The 12260-nt window shown below is 37.4% G+C and overlaps 1 protein-coding gene across 4 annotated transcripts in view; it reads left to right on the top strand.

The window, feature by feature from the left end:
- RNF144A (ring finger protein 144A) overlaps positions 1 to 12260 on the top strand; it is a 164767-nt gene that overhangs the window by 103179 nt on the left and 49328 nt on the right. The window lies entirely within an intron of this gene.

Raw genomic sequence — 12260 nt, 5'->3', positions numbered from 1 at the left:
ATCTTTGTGTAATTCATGTTGTGGCTTGTTAGCAAAATGGAGTCCCTACAGTATGAAAAAGTGTAATGCCTTTAGTGAAAGGCACTACAGAGGTTTCCATGTGTTGGCAAGGTTTGTTACAAGTTCTTTTGGCTGCTAAGCAAGTCTTCTTTCCCTAGGGAACTAGTAGGAAGCTTGTTGTAATGCAGCTTTGCTGAGTGTTACAGATTCTCTCAGTCCCTTTGAAAACAGCTGCTTTAGGAAGGACTCAGAATGTCACCATATGGTTAGAATCCAGGACTGTTGGTGGTCATAGCTTATGAGTGTGTGCTAAACAGTGAATTTCAGTTTTGCTTACAAAGAAATCAAAGGTGGAGATAAATATCTTAGAGATCATCTCCTTGAACCCATTCATTTTACCAACTGAGAAATAATAAGTAGCAAAGTCAGGATTTGACCCCAGATCTTCTGACTACCAACATGGTTCTTCTCATTATTCCATACTCTTTGCTCTCCTGTTGAAATGGATCTTTTTTTCAGATACATGCTTTTGCACTACGTATCTTAGATAGCATATCCATTCAATATGCTATGAAGGGTATGAAATACTAAAGTAGTAGGCTCAGTGTCAGAGGAAAAAAAAAACCAAAAAATAAAACATGATTTGAATCCTGATTCAGACTCTTCCAAGTTGTTTGACCCTGGGCAAGACACTTAAGCTTAAATGAGCCTGTTTACTCATCTGGACAGTTGCTGTGAAGATCAAATGGGATAATATATATATAAGACATTTTGCAAACTCTAAATAGCTTACAAATGCTGGCTGTTACCGCCTTCAAGCAGATGATGCCCTGAACAGTCTAGTCATATTTTAATGAAATATCAGGTCTATCTCACCCCTTCTTGCTCTCTCCCCCAAAATACTTAGATAAACACTTCAAAACCCATAGGAGGACAAGCCTGCATCCAAATGTTAGATAAGTTGGAGCACTAGGTTCATCTCTTCTAGAAATGGAAAGGCACCTTAGAGATCATCTAGTGCACCTCACTGCCTGCCTCCACGTCCACTTTACAGATGAGAAAACTGGATGCTGTTAAGAAATGCTTGACCCAAGGTCACATAGCCAGAAAAAGATAGTAGAACTGAGATTCAAACCCAAGTAGCCTGGGGGTGGTTCTTAAATCTCTCCTGTGGAAATTTATGCTGGATGGGAGAAGTCTATACACAAAGATCCATGTGTGTTGATCAGTTTCTAGCCTATATATTATTTCATGTTTTGATAAGTTGTTATTTTGTCATCATTTCCCTAGCCCAGATTCGAGGAAGCCTTCAGTTAATATTTGTTGAAATAAAATTCTTCTTTGCCTTTCATGGATATATGGATTATGTGATTTAAAGCTGAAAGGGGCTTGACTTCTGAATTTTTTTAGGCAAGGAAATTAAGACCCATGAAAAAGATATGACTTATCCAGGAACCCGGACACTTAACCGGGATGCAAATCCAAGGTCTCTGACTGAATTTTTTATTTTTCTATTAGGCCACACTGCTTGACAAAAAAAAAAGGGGGGGGGGGGGGCTGTTAGCCTCTATCCGATTGATTCTCCAATTTTCCATCCATTCTAGAATTCCATCAGTTATCTCATGGAGGGCATTTACTTCCAAAGTCCTTTAGGGACTTGGGATTTTATCAACATGGATACTTCCTCCATTAATGTATACTGCAGTACCTCTAAGTTTCCATAGATCACAGTCATGAGTTTCTATAGCCAAAGAAATTAATTACTGAGTGGTAACCCTGGTAATGAATCTCTCCGAACTCTGGTCCTCACATAACACATCAGTCCTCAAATCTTCCCAGCATGATAGACAGCATTTTCCAAAGATTTCAAGGTCATCCACAAGGTGATCAGAAGGCAACAGTGTAGAACTTTGGTGAAGGAGTTGTAAAAGATTTTCAAATTTAAATGAAATAACATTATTTTGATTAGTGTACATATCACTTTTAGAAGGAAGGATCAGAGTTACATTTAGATAATGAGCTCCTTGATTACTTTAGCATTGCTTTGTAATCCTAGTGCTTAACACAATGCTTGGCACATAGTGCTTAATATGCTTGTGCTTTGACTTCTCAAACAAAGAAAAGCAAACCAGGATGTTATATGACAAGAGGGACTGGGAGTGATCCTGCTTCTTCAAATCTCATTAATATTGACTATTACATTACTTTTTGCTTTAGTTATTCCTCTCTGGATGGTTTCAGTAGGAAAACATACCCCCTTCTGCCATATCTTGTTTATCGTCCCATCTTCAAAGTACTTTTTAATGTGGATAGTTCACCCTTACCACATGTCAGGCGGTTATGATAGGTTGTGATAAAGGAGTTCAGTGTTGTAAGTAGATTTTAATCTTGTATCTTTAGAACCTCTTTATTTCCAGAACGTCTTTATTTTCCTTCATATTTAGACAACACGTACACAAAATAGTGTTCCCTTAGCTAAAAGAATCATGCATATCCTACTGAATAAATATTAATTAAAGGGATCTGGTTTCTTCTGAATTAATTTATCAATTAATAAATTTCTTAAGCATTCATTAAGTCAGCTGTATTAGGGCCTAGCTAGCTGAGTCTTGTTATCTGCTCTGCCACAGCCCACCTCTCCTTACCAAAAATAATGAATCTTAGATCTAGACCTCCAGAGACCCTGTATCCCTGACTCCAGCACTACAATAAACAGCCACCTTAGCCTTGAGGTGCTTCATGAAGCAGAACTGACTGGATTTGAGGATGATTCAGTTAATTCTCTTTTCAGTCTTCTCTGTTTGGTCAATTTCAGAACATATTTCATCCTATCCAGCAGATACTAAGGTCCTAAAACAGCAAGGTCATTTTGTCATTTGCCCTGCTGCCCCACCATGTACCATTCCCGTTTTCCACATTTTCCATGAGAAACAATAGTCAAATCAATATTTGAATTTTACCATGGCTACTGAAAATATTATTACAATCTATTGTTCCACTCACCACCCATGAGTGGCTAGAACAAAGCTTCCTTTCCTGGCCACTATTTCCTGATATGAATTATATCCCCAATAGAATTTAAGCTTTGTGGCAGCAGATATGGTTACACTTTTGTATTTGTATCCTCAGTACCAAGTAACAGTGTGTCATTCATGGTGGGTACTTAAATATTTGTTGATTGATTGATCATTTAGGTGCCATGGTGTTAGAATAATTTGGAGTTAGAAGATTTTGATTTGAACCTCAGCTCTACTGCTTGCTGCCTGTGTTACTCAGGGCAATTCACTTTCCCTTTCTGGTTATTCTCCTCTATAAAGTGAAGGGGTCTAACTGGGTGATCTCTAACGTCCCTTCTAGCCCATATTCTTATGTTACTACCATGAGCAAAGTACTGTACTAGGAAATACTATAATGAAAAATACTATAATTTCTCTCATGTGGAATGGTTAGAGTTCTTTACAAAAATGGTTTATAGAGCTATTGGAGGTGTTCAGATGAAGAAACTCTTCATGTTCCCCCTTCCCCCCCCAAAGGCTCGTGGACCTTGTGGACTGTGCTCTCAATAAAACAGACTAAACAGCATGCCCTGCGTGCCTTGGGTGTAGACAGAGCAGAGCTTATCACTGATCCTGCTATCTTTAACCCATCTGTATTAGATAGTGCATGTACAACAAGCTTTTTTCAGATATGTTACTAGTGATAACTAGAGGAAACATGATGATTTATATGAAGTAAGTCCTGCCTAATAGGTTGTCCTTTTTATCATTGTAGCAGACTACTGCCTGCAATTGTTAAAACAGTGTTTTTAGTTTAGACTTTCTTGTGAAACACTTGGAAGATGAAGTTAGAAATACACAACTGCAAATAATGTCTTGCTCACTGGGCACCTCTATCAGTTTTTAGAAGGGTGCCTTTATCAGTTACTTGAACTGTATTCCTGTTAATTCTATAAAGAGCCACTTCATTAGACCAGAGAACAGAGGTACCCCATCTTACTTAAAACTGTACAGACTAATAACAGAAATTCATATAACCATTTATACAGCTTGCTGCTCACAAAATCTGTATGAGGAAACAGCATTATTTCCACTTTACAGATGAGGAAAATATAGCTTAAGTGATTTGTTCATAGTTACACAGTTAAGTGATGAAGCAATGTAGGAAAGAGTGCTGGATCATGACATCAGAAAACATTGGTATGAATCCCAACCTGTTTTTTTGTTTTTTTAAAGTGACCTCTGACAAATCTTAGCACCTCAATGGTCTTCAGGTTCCCGAATTGTAAAATCAATGACTTTTGAAGTTTATTCAAACTAAATCTATGAAGCTATGGGTCATGTTTTCTGATTCTCACTCCAGTCCCCTTTTCTCTGTCATGATACCTCTGAAAGAGAGCACAGGGAGGTTTTCATGACATTTTTGATCCAACCACTGACCTCTTTGGCTTCCTTTAAGTCCCAACTAAAATGTACCTTCTAGAAGAAGCCTTCCCTAGCCCCTCTTAATTCCAGTGAGTTCTCCCTTTTAGTTATTTCATATTTATCCTGGATGTAGCTTACTTTGTATATATTTGCTTGCATGGGATCTTCCCCATTAGATTGCAAGCTTCTTGAGGGGAAGTAAGGTCTTTTGCCCATTTTTGTATCCCTAGTGCTTAGCAAAGTTCTTGGCATGTTTTATTGATTGATTAATATCTTTATGCTTTATTATCATGTTAAAGGTAAGAACACTTTATTTCTGGAAAAAATATTCATGGAAAAGTGAGAATGCAGATGGAACATTATCAGTAACAAGAGAATTGGACCCATTTACAACCTATTTTCAGTGCTGAGAGTCTCTGTGAATTAATTATTCATAATTATGATTTTGTATTATTAACTTAATTATTAATCAACTGATATTGACTCAAGTCAGCAAACATACAGACAAATGGTCTGTATGAAAGAATAGCTAAAATTTGGAAAGGTAGAGTGGGACAAATTACATAGGTCCTTGAATGCCAGGTTTATGTATTTGGATTTTATCCAGTGGGTAAGGAGAATTCATTGACATTTTTTGAATGGGAGAATGACCCAGAGAAATCAGTGTTTTGAGGGGATTAATCACTCAGGGACATGAATAATACAGTGAATTTAGTGAGATTTTTGGATGGAAATAAAAAGTGGCAGTATTAAGGCACAAAGTCCTGGATGGGTTGGACTGTCTATTTGTGGTTCTTTTAGTGAACGTGGTAACAGGCTTGAAGGTGCAGAACCATCAACTAGATATTTCATTTGAATGGCAGTATGAGAACTGTGTCCCATAGCAGTATATAAATTTAGAAAAGCATTTATCTTTCCAACACTCCCCTCTTCTCTTTTTTTGAAGGAATGGAAAAAGCAAAGCCAAAAAGTGATTGTGCTTTATCATATTTATAAGGAAATGTATCTTAGAATTGTATTTCAGGACTTTACTGTAACCTTTTATTGTTTTTCAAAATATTCAAATTATTTACATCAGGTTGTTGAATTGTACTGAGTCATTCACTCAGAGCCTGCAAGGAGCTTAATTAGAGCTTGCTGGGACAAAAAGTATGTGCCTTCATTATAAAAGGCAGCAGAGATCCATGGGGAGAGGAAGGGCATTTAGGCTGTTGAATACTGAGACCAGAGACTAGCTATTCTGGCAATGAAGAAAGTATTGGATCAAATGAATTCACGACATTGTGGCTATTAGTAACTTGGTGAGTAGCAAAATTGTGTTAGCATACCATAAGCAATGGAACATTGAGAATAAACTGAGAGAACCAAACTTGAATAATCACAGTCAGATTAAGAGAAGATAGTAATAGATTTGTGTACTTTATTTTTTCCCTTTCTTTGTATCATTTACTGTTTTTTATAAATGAATTTTTTATTGTTATTAAGTGATTGTTTTCGACATATAAATTAACATAATGTGTGCATTTCTTGTCTCATGTCTCCACCCAGTAAATAGAGGATTGGGTTAGTCAGAAATTCCCGAATTCAAATCCTGACTTATTATGTGTACATCCCTGGAAAATTGCTTAACTTCTCTGAGCCTCAGTTTCCTCTTCTTCAGAATGAGAGGATTGGGCCCAGTACTAAATCTAAGACCCTGTGAACTACCTTAACATTCTGTCAAAACTAAACAAGCAACAAATCATGGGGTCACAAGTTCTGGAAATCGAGGAAGACACCAAAAGTCTCATTTTATTTAGCCTGATGCTCAAGTTGTCAAAAACAACACAAAAATGATAATTTAGTAGCTAACTAACTAATATGGTGATTACTATGAGGACACTCCTAATTGCTCTAAAGTTCTGGTTTTGTCATGTTGGCCAGTTTTCCAACTTGAAACATCCTTGTGATATTGGCTCTCATAAATTTTATAGAGAGAAGTAGCATAATAGAATTTAGAGTTGGAAGAGACTTGAAATGATCTTATCCAATGTCATCCTTAATTCCTTGCTCATCCCACTAATCAGATCCATTGACAAATATTGCTGTTTCCACCTTTACAAGATCACTAGAGTACATCTTCTTCTCTCAACTAATGTCACTGAAACCCTGATTCAGACCATCACTTCTTGCGTTTTCTATTGAAATAGCCTTTTAATGATTCTTCCTGCCACAGATCTATCTCCATTCCAATCTAGCTGCCAAGGTGATTTTTCTGAGTTATTTGTGAAAATGGGGTCCACTTGATTAAAATATGAAACTATTACTAATAATTAGGATAGAGGATGGGAGAGGGAAGAGGAATTTAAGTACCTAAGGTGTGCTAAGCACTTTACAAATATTGTCTCATTTATTCCTCAGAACAAGATCCAATGAGTAGGTGCTGTTATTATCCCAATTTTACAGCCCAGGAAACTTTGGCAAACAGAGGTTATGTGACTAGTCTATGCACACATGGCTACTAAATGCCTGAGGCTATGTTTGAACTCACGTTTTCCTGACCCCATGCCCAGAACTCTATCCTCTACACCACCAAGCTTCATCCAATATCAAATGTAAAGTTCTTTGACATTTAAATTTCTTTATAACCTGCCCCCTTTCTGCTTTTCCAGCCTTCTTAAACCTTACTTCTCTCCCCACCCTCTCTGATCCAGCTACTTTGGCCTGTTTGCAATTTTTTAAACAGATGACTTGATCTCCCTTCTTGGAACCTTCTCACTGGCTGGCCTCCATGCCTAGAATGCTCTGTCTTCTCATGTCTGTCTTCAAGACTTAGCTCAAAATTCCACCTTCTGAGGGAAATTCCACCTTTCTTGGGCCTCACAGCTGCTAAAGCTTTCCCTTTTCACATTGCTTCCACTTAGCCTGTCTATGCCTTATGTGTACAGAGATATTTATGTGTTCTATCTCCCATCAGAATATGCTCCTTTAGGGCAGAAACTTTTTAATTGTCTTTCTTTTTATCATTAAAATTTAACAATGTCTGACACATAGTTAATGCTATATATGCCTTATCTGTACTGAGATATTTATGTATTCTTTCTCCCATTAGAATGTGCTTCTTAAAAGCAGACTGTTTTTAATCACCTTTCTTTATTTCCCTAGCACTTAACAGCGCCTGGCAAATAGTAAATGCTTATTGACTAACTGACCTCCCCACGTTTTTCAGATAGAGAACTTGAGATACAGATGAGATAAAGAAAATAGGATAGACATGATTTGAATATTTTTTTTAAAAATTTCAAATTTGGGTTTCTTTCCACTACACTAAACTGGTGTCGGGTTTATAAAAGCAAAGCTGTTAAATCAATTGTCCAAGTACCTAGTGGGCAGTTAAATGTTCTTTTAACAAGTGGGAAAGCAGAACAAGAGGCTCTGAGTGGTTAAAAATCTTTCCTTTATTCCAGTTTTCTGTTCCTGATTTTTTTTAAAAAACACATTTAGTTACCTTCTATTTTGTATTAGAATCATCATATAGTCTTATTTAGAGTTGGAAAGACTTTAAGGGGTAAGGCTAGATGATTTTTCATTGTACAGATGATCAAAATGAGGCCAGAGTAGAGATTTGACTCGACCAGGGGCACATCACTGCTTTTTCTCCTACTCAGTCTTTCTCCAACGCAACCTAGCTTATCCCCTGAGATAGCAAGCTTCTCAAAGTTGTGTCTAGCACATTCTAACCCATAGGCCTTCTCTCTGAAATAATTGATTGTACGTTAGAATCAAGTGCTGAGTCAGGGAACTGACTCCAGCTGGGGATTGGGTGGAGAACTAACCCTCTCGTGGAATTCCCAGCACAGTCTTTGGGAACCTGAATTCAAATAAAGTAGAACATTGTCAAGGGCCTGCACACTCTAAACTTGGAAAGGCCTTAATTGGCATCAAAAGGTTCCCTGTTCTTGGCTAGAGGGTACCTGGCATGTCTGGCATTTGGCAGACTCCCCTGATGGCAGTAGACCATGGCAGTCTGTGGTTCACTCATTTCAGTCTGAAACAGGCCAGCACTTTCCAGCCTTGTTGCACTGGCCCGGCCTTTCTGCACTCCATTGATAGTAGGGCAGCCTCCTTCTTGTTGGGAGATATAAAGGACCAAGAAACTTCTGGCTGAGAAACATCAGGAAGAGTAATTGATGGACCTCCTGAGCTACAGGCTGACACTGTTCTGTGGGTCAAAAACAGGAGCAGGTTGGCTTGATACTGTGGAAGAAGATGATAAAACATGCCACCGTTCCTCCATAGTTTAATCTCTGATAGCATATCTTCCTCAACCCAGGTTGTCTTCAACAGTCAGACTGGCCAATCTGATCACACTTTGAGCTGCCTCTCCTCTATTGTGGATATATTTTCTCCTCCATCATCAGTCTGAAAGTTATTCAAGCCCCCAACTTAGTAGTGACACTCCTATGGGTTTGGCTGCTCTGGGACATAGTGGGGCCCACAGGTGATAAAGTTGTGAATCAAGCCCTGATACTGATGGATGTGGAAAATAAGAGTATCTATTTACTCCATACTATGTACTTAATGCCACGAGAGATGCTGGGGGGTGGGGTAGCAGTAGAAAGGCACCTGTGAGGAGTTTATCATTGAGTTAGGCACACATGATGGAGACATAGGAACTGATTTTGTGAACAAGGCAGTATGTTTTTAAGGATCACATTACATATTGATATAAAACAGTGCAGAATTATGAAATTCAGACAAGTACAGAGGAATTTAAGAGAAGTGAGAGTCACTGGGGGTGGCATCATCAGAGAAAGCTTCAGAGAGGAAGTAAGAGATGAAATGAGCTTTGAAGGATGAATCAGATATCAGTAAGAAAACATGGAAAATGACACCGAGGCACAGAGATCACAATAAGCAAATTGTGTAGTGGTGAGCAGATTTACTTAGAAACCTACTTCATTAGTATCTCAGTGTTTCACTTTAGAGGGGAGAGAGAAAAACAGAAACTAGATCAATAACAATTTTCCATGTGATAGTTTTAAAATAAATCCCTGTTACTTCCCAGTATCCTCCTCTGAACTGTCCCTTGTAACAGAGATATAATTTATGCAAAACAATCTGACATTTTAACATCTGAAAGTATATATAGTTTCTATATCCATAGTCTACCACCTCTCTTTTGAGAGTAATGAAATAAATTTTGGTATCACTCCTTAGAAATCCAGATTGGTCATTGCATTGATCTAAATTTTAATATCTTTTAATATGTTTTGCCTTTACATTATGATCATTTTGTTTATTTTTCCCCATGTTCTGCTTTCTTTATTCATCCAAGTCTTTCCTCTAACTTCCTTACTTTATTCATAATTTCTTATGGCATAGTAATACTATTTCATAGTCATATACCAATAGTTAATTTCTCAAATGATGGGTACCTATTTTGTTTCTTTTATTTCTTTCCCACTTAAAGTGATCACACATACATACACACATATATGTGTATGTGTATATATATATATATATATACATATACATTTACATACATAAATATACACACACATATATTGAGGCAGCTAGGGTATTGTTAATATTTTGGCATTATGGATAAGGAGGATATACATTTTACTGATAGCAGTAAAATATGCATTTGCAAGTTTGTAGACTCTACTTCGCAGTAGAGTCTGTGTGGGTTTGCCTAGAATATGTATTAAAGTGACCAGTTTTGTTTGATCTTTTAAAAATAAGTTTCTTCCTTTAGATTTTTAAACATAACATGTGAATCATGATCTGTATTACCTCTGGAACTGAGATTCTCATTTTTAATGGATGCTGAGGTCAGTCACTGAAATTCTCATCAACCTTTATAAAATAAAAAAAAAAAATGGATACATCTTTCTCTTCTCTAACCTAATCATCCAGTTAATGGTGCAAAGGGACTCTAATGGCAAGGAGTTTTCAAGTCCTTTTTTAGACAGAGATGAGTCCCTTCACCTTTTCCTGATTCCCCCTCACCCCCTTAATGATAGTGCTTTCCCTTTTAGAATTGTCTCCAATTTACTCTTATCTCTTTTTAATGGATAGTTGTTTATATGTTGTTTCCCTCGTTAGACTGTGAGCTCTTTAAGAACAGGGACTTTTTGGTTTGGTTTTTTTTTAACCTTTGTTTGTAGTGCTAATGCACAGTGCCTGGCGTAGTAGAGGCTGTTGACTTCACCAACTTATTAGTGTCTTTAAATTGTGGAAACTTGGACAAAGTCCTCTTATTACATGTTTTTAAAGCTCAATAGTTTTAGATTAAAAAAAAAATGTGTGACTGGATCTTAGTATGTGTCCAAGAAATGTTGAATTGAATTATTTGTATTTTATTGTTTGTTGGTATAGTTCCACTTATTTGGAATTTAAATTTTATGAAAACCAAAAAGTAACATCATTTATAAGCATTTTCATTCCCATTTCCTTATGTTTTAACCTCCTATTTGGACCAGCTAATAGGATACATGCCACTTACATGGTCCCGCTGTAGCTCTTAAACATCTTTGATTAACAATAAGAAAATGAATCTGAAAAAGTTAATATATTGGTGCCTGGAATGAGAAGATATGGGGTTTAGCTCTTCTGAACCACACCTTTGAATGCGTAAAGGCTAAGCTATCACCATAGTGTCCCTCTAATCCAAATCCTTCCTTTAGAAGAAGGGGAAGCTGATTAATGCCTGGGGTTGGGAAATCATGTGTACGAGAGCATACAAGCTAGTTGCAGAACAAGGACTGAATTCTGTGCTCTTTCCATTACACTACCCTGTTCTCACTTCATTTCCTCTTCCTCTCAAGCTGCTCTCTTGCTCACGATGAATAGGCACAGAGGCAGATATTTCTCAAGGCTGTGACATTCAGTGCCTTGTACAGGCCTCAGAGTTCATCTTGTACCTAGTTCCATAAACTATGGGGTAGCAGAGGACACCAGGGACCTTCAGACATCGTAGGGCTTCATAGAATTCAAGCTGGGAGGATCCTTGGAGGCCAGCATGTCCAGTCTACTCTCTGGACAGATGGGCAAACTGAAGCTAATGTACGTTAAGTAACTTGCCTAGAGTCACACAGCTAGTAAATGTTTGAAAGAGTATTGGAACTCAGGTCTTCCTTACTCTAAGCACAGAGCTTTTTCCATTGTGCTTCAAGATGTCAAGCTTTTGGGGCTATTTAATCACATATGTTCCAAACCAGCCTCTAGTTATGTGGTTGAAATAAAAGCTGATTTAAAAAATTTTAAAAAGAAAGAAAAAGTACTGCCTATGAATTCGTTGGGGCTGACATCATTATTTATTTATATATTCTTTTTTTAAATTATTTTTTTGTTTGAACCCCTGATTTCCTTGGCATGGGAACTCCTAATGGGGAGACCACTTCAGACAAATTAGATCGTAATTACTCTGCGTTGCATGGTTCTAGAAAAGGGACTTGCTCAAGATCACTCAGTTAGTTCATGTCAGAGGAGAGACTTGAACCCAGGCCTTTTTGACTGTGGGTCTATCCCTTAGCCACTGTACTATGTTGCTTCTTTGCCAGTAGAGACATTTTAACTTTGACATGTCATCATCACCATCATCATCCATAGCTAACATTTTATATAGTGCTTATTCTATAGGCACTATGCTAAGTGATTTACAATTACTATCTCATTTGATCCTCAAAACAGTTCAGAAAAATAGGTGCTATTATTATCCCCATTTTACAAGTGAGGAAACTGAGGCAAACAAGGGTTAAATGACTTATCCAGGGCCATGCAGTTAGTAAACATCTGAGGTTAGATTTGAACTCATGTCTTTCTGACTATTCTTAGAGATTATCTAGTCCAATT

This window comes from Notamacropus eugenii, chromosome 1 (assembly GCF_028372415.1).
Source record: "Notamacropus eugenii isolate mMacEug1 chromosome 1, mMacEug1.pri_v2, whole genome shotgun sequence".
NCBI classification, from domain to species: domain Eukaryota; kingdom Metazoa; phylum Chordata; class Mammalia; order Diprotodontia; family Macropodidae; genus Notamacropus; species Notamacropus eugenii.
Note: the sequence above shows the minus strand (reverse complement) of the source record. Positions and strands in the feature narration are given on the sequence as shown.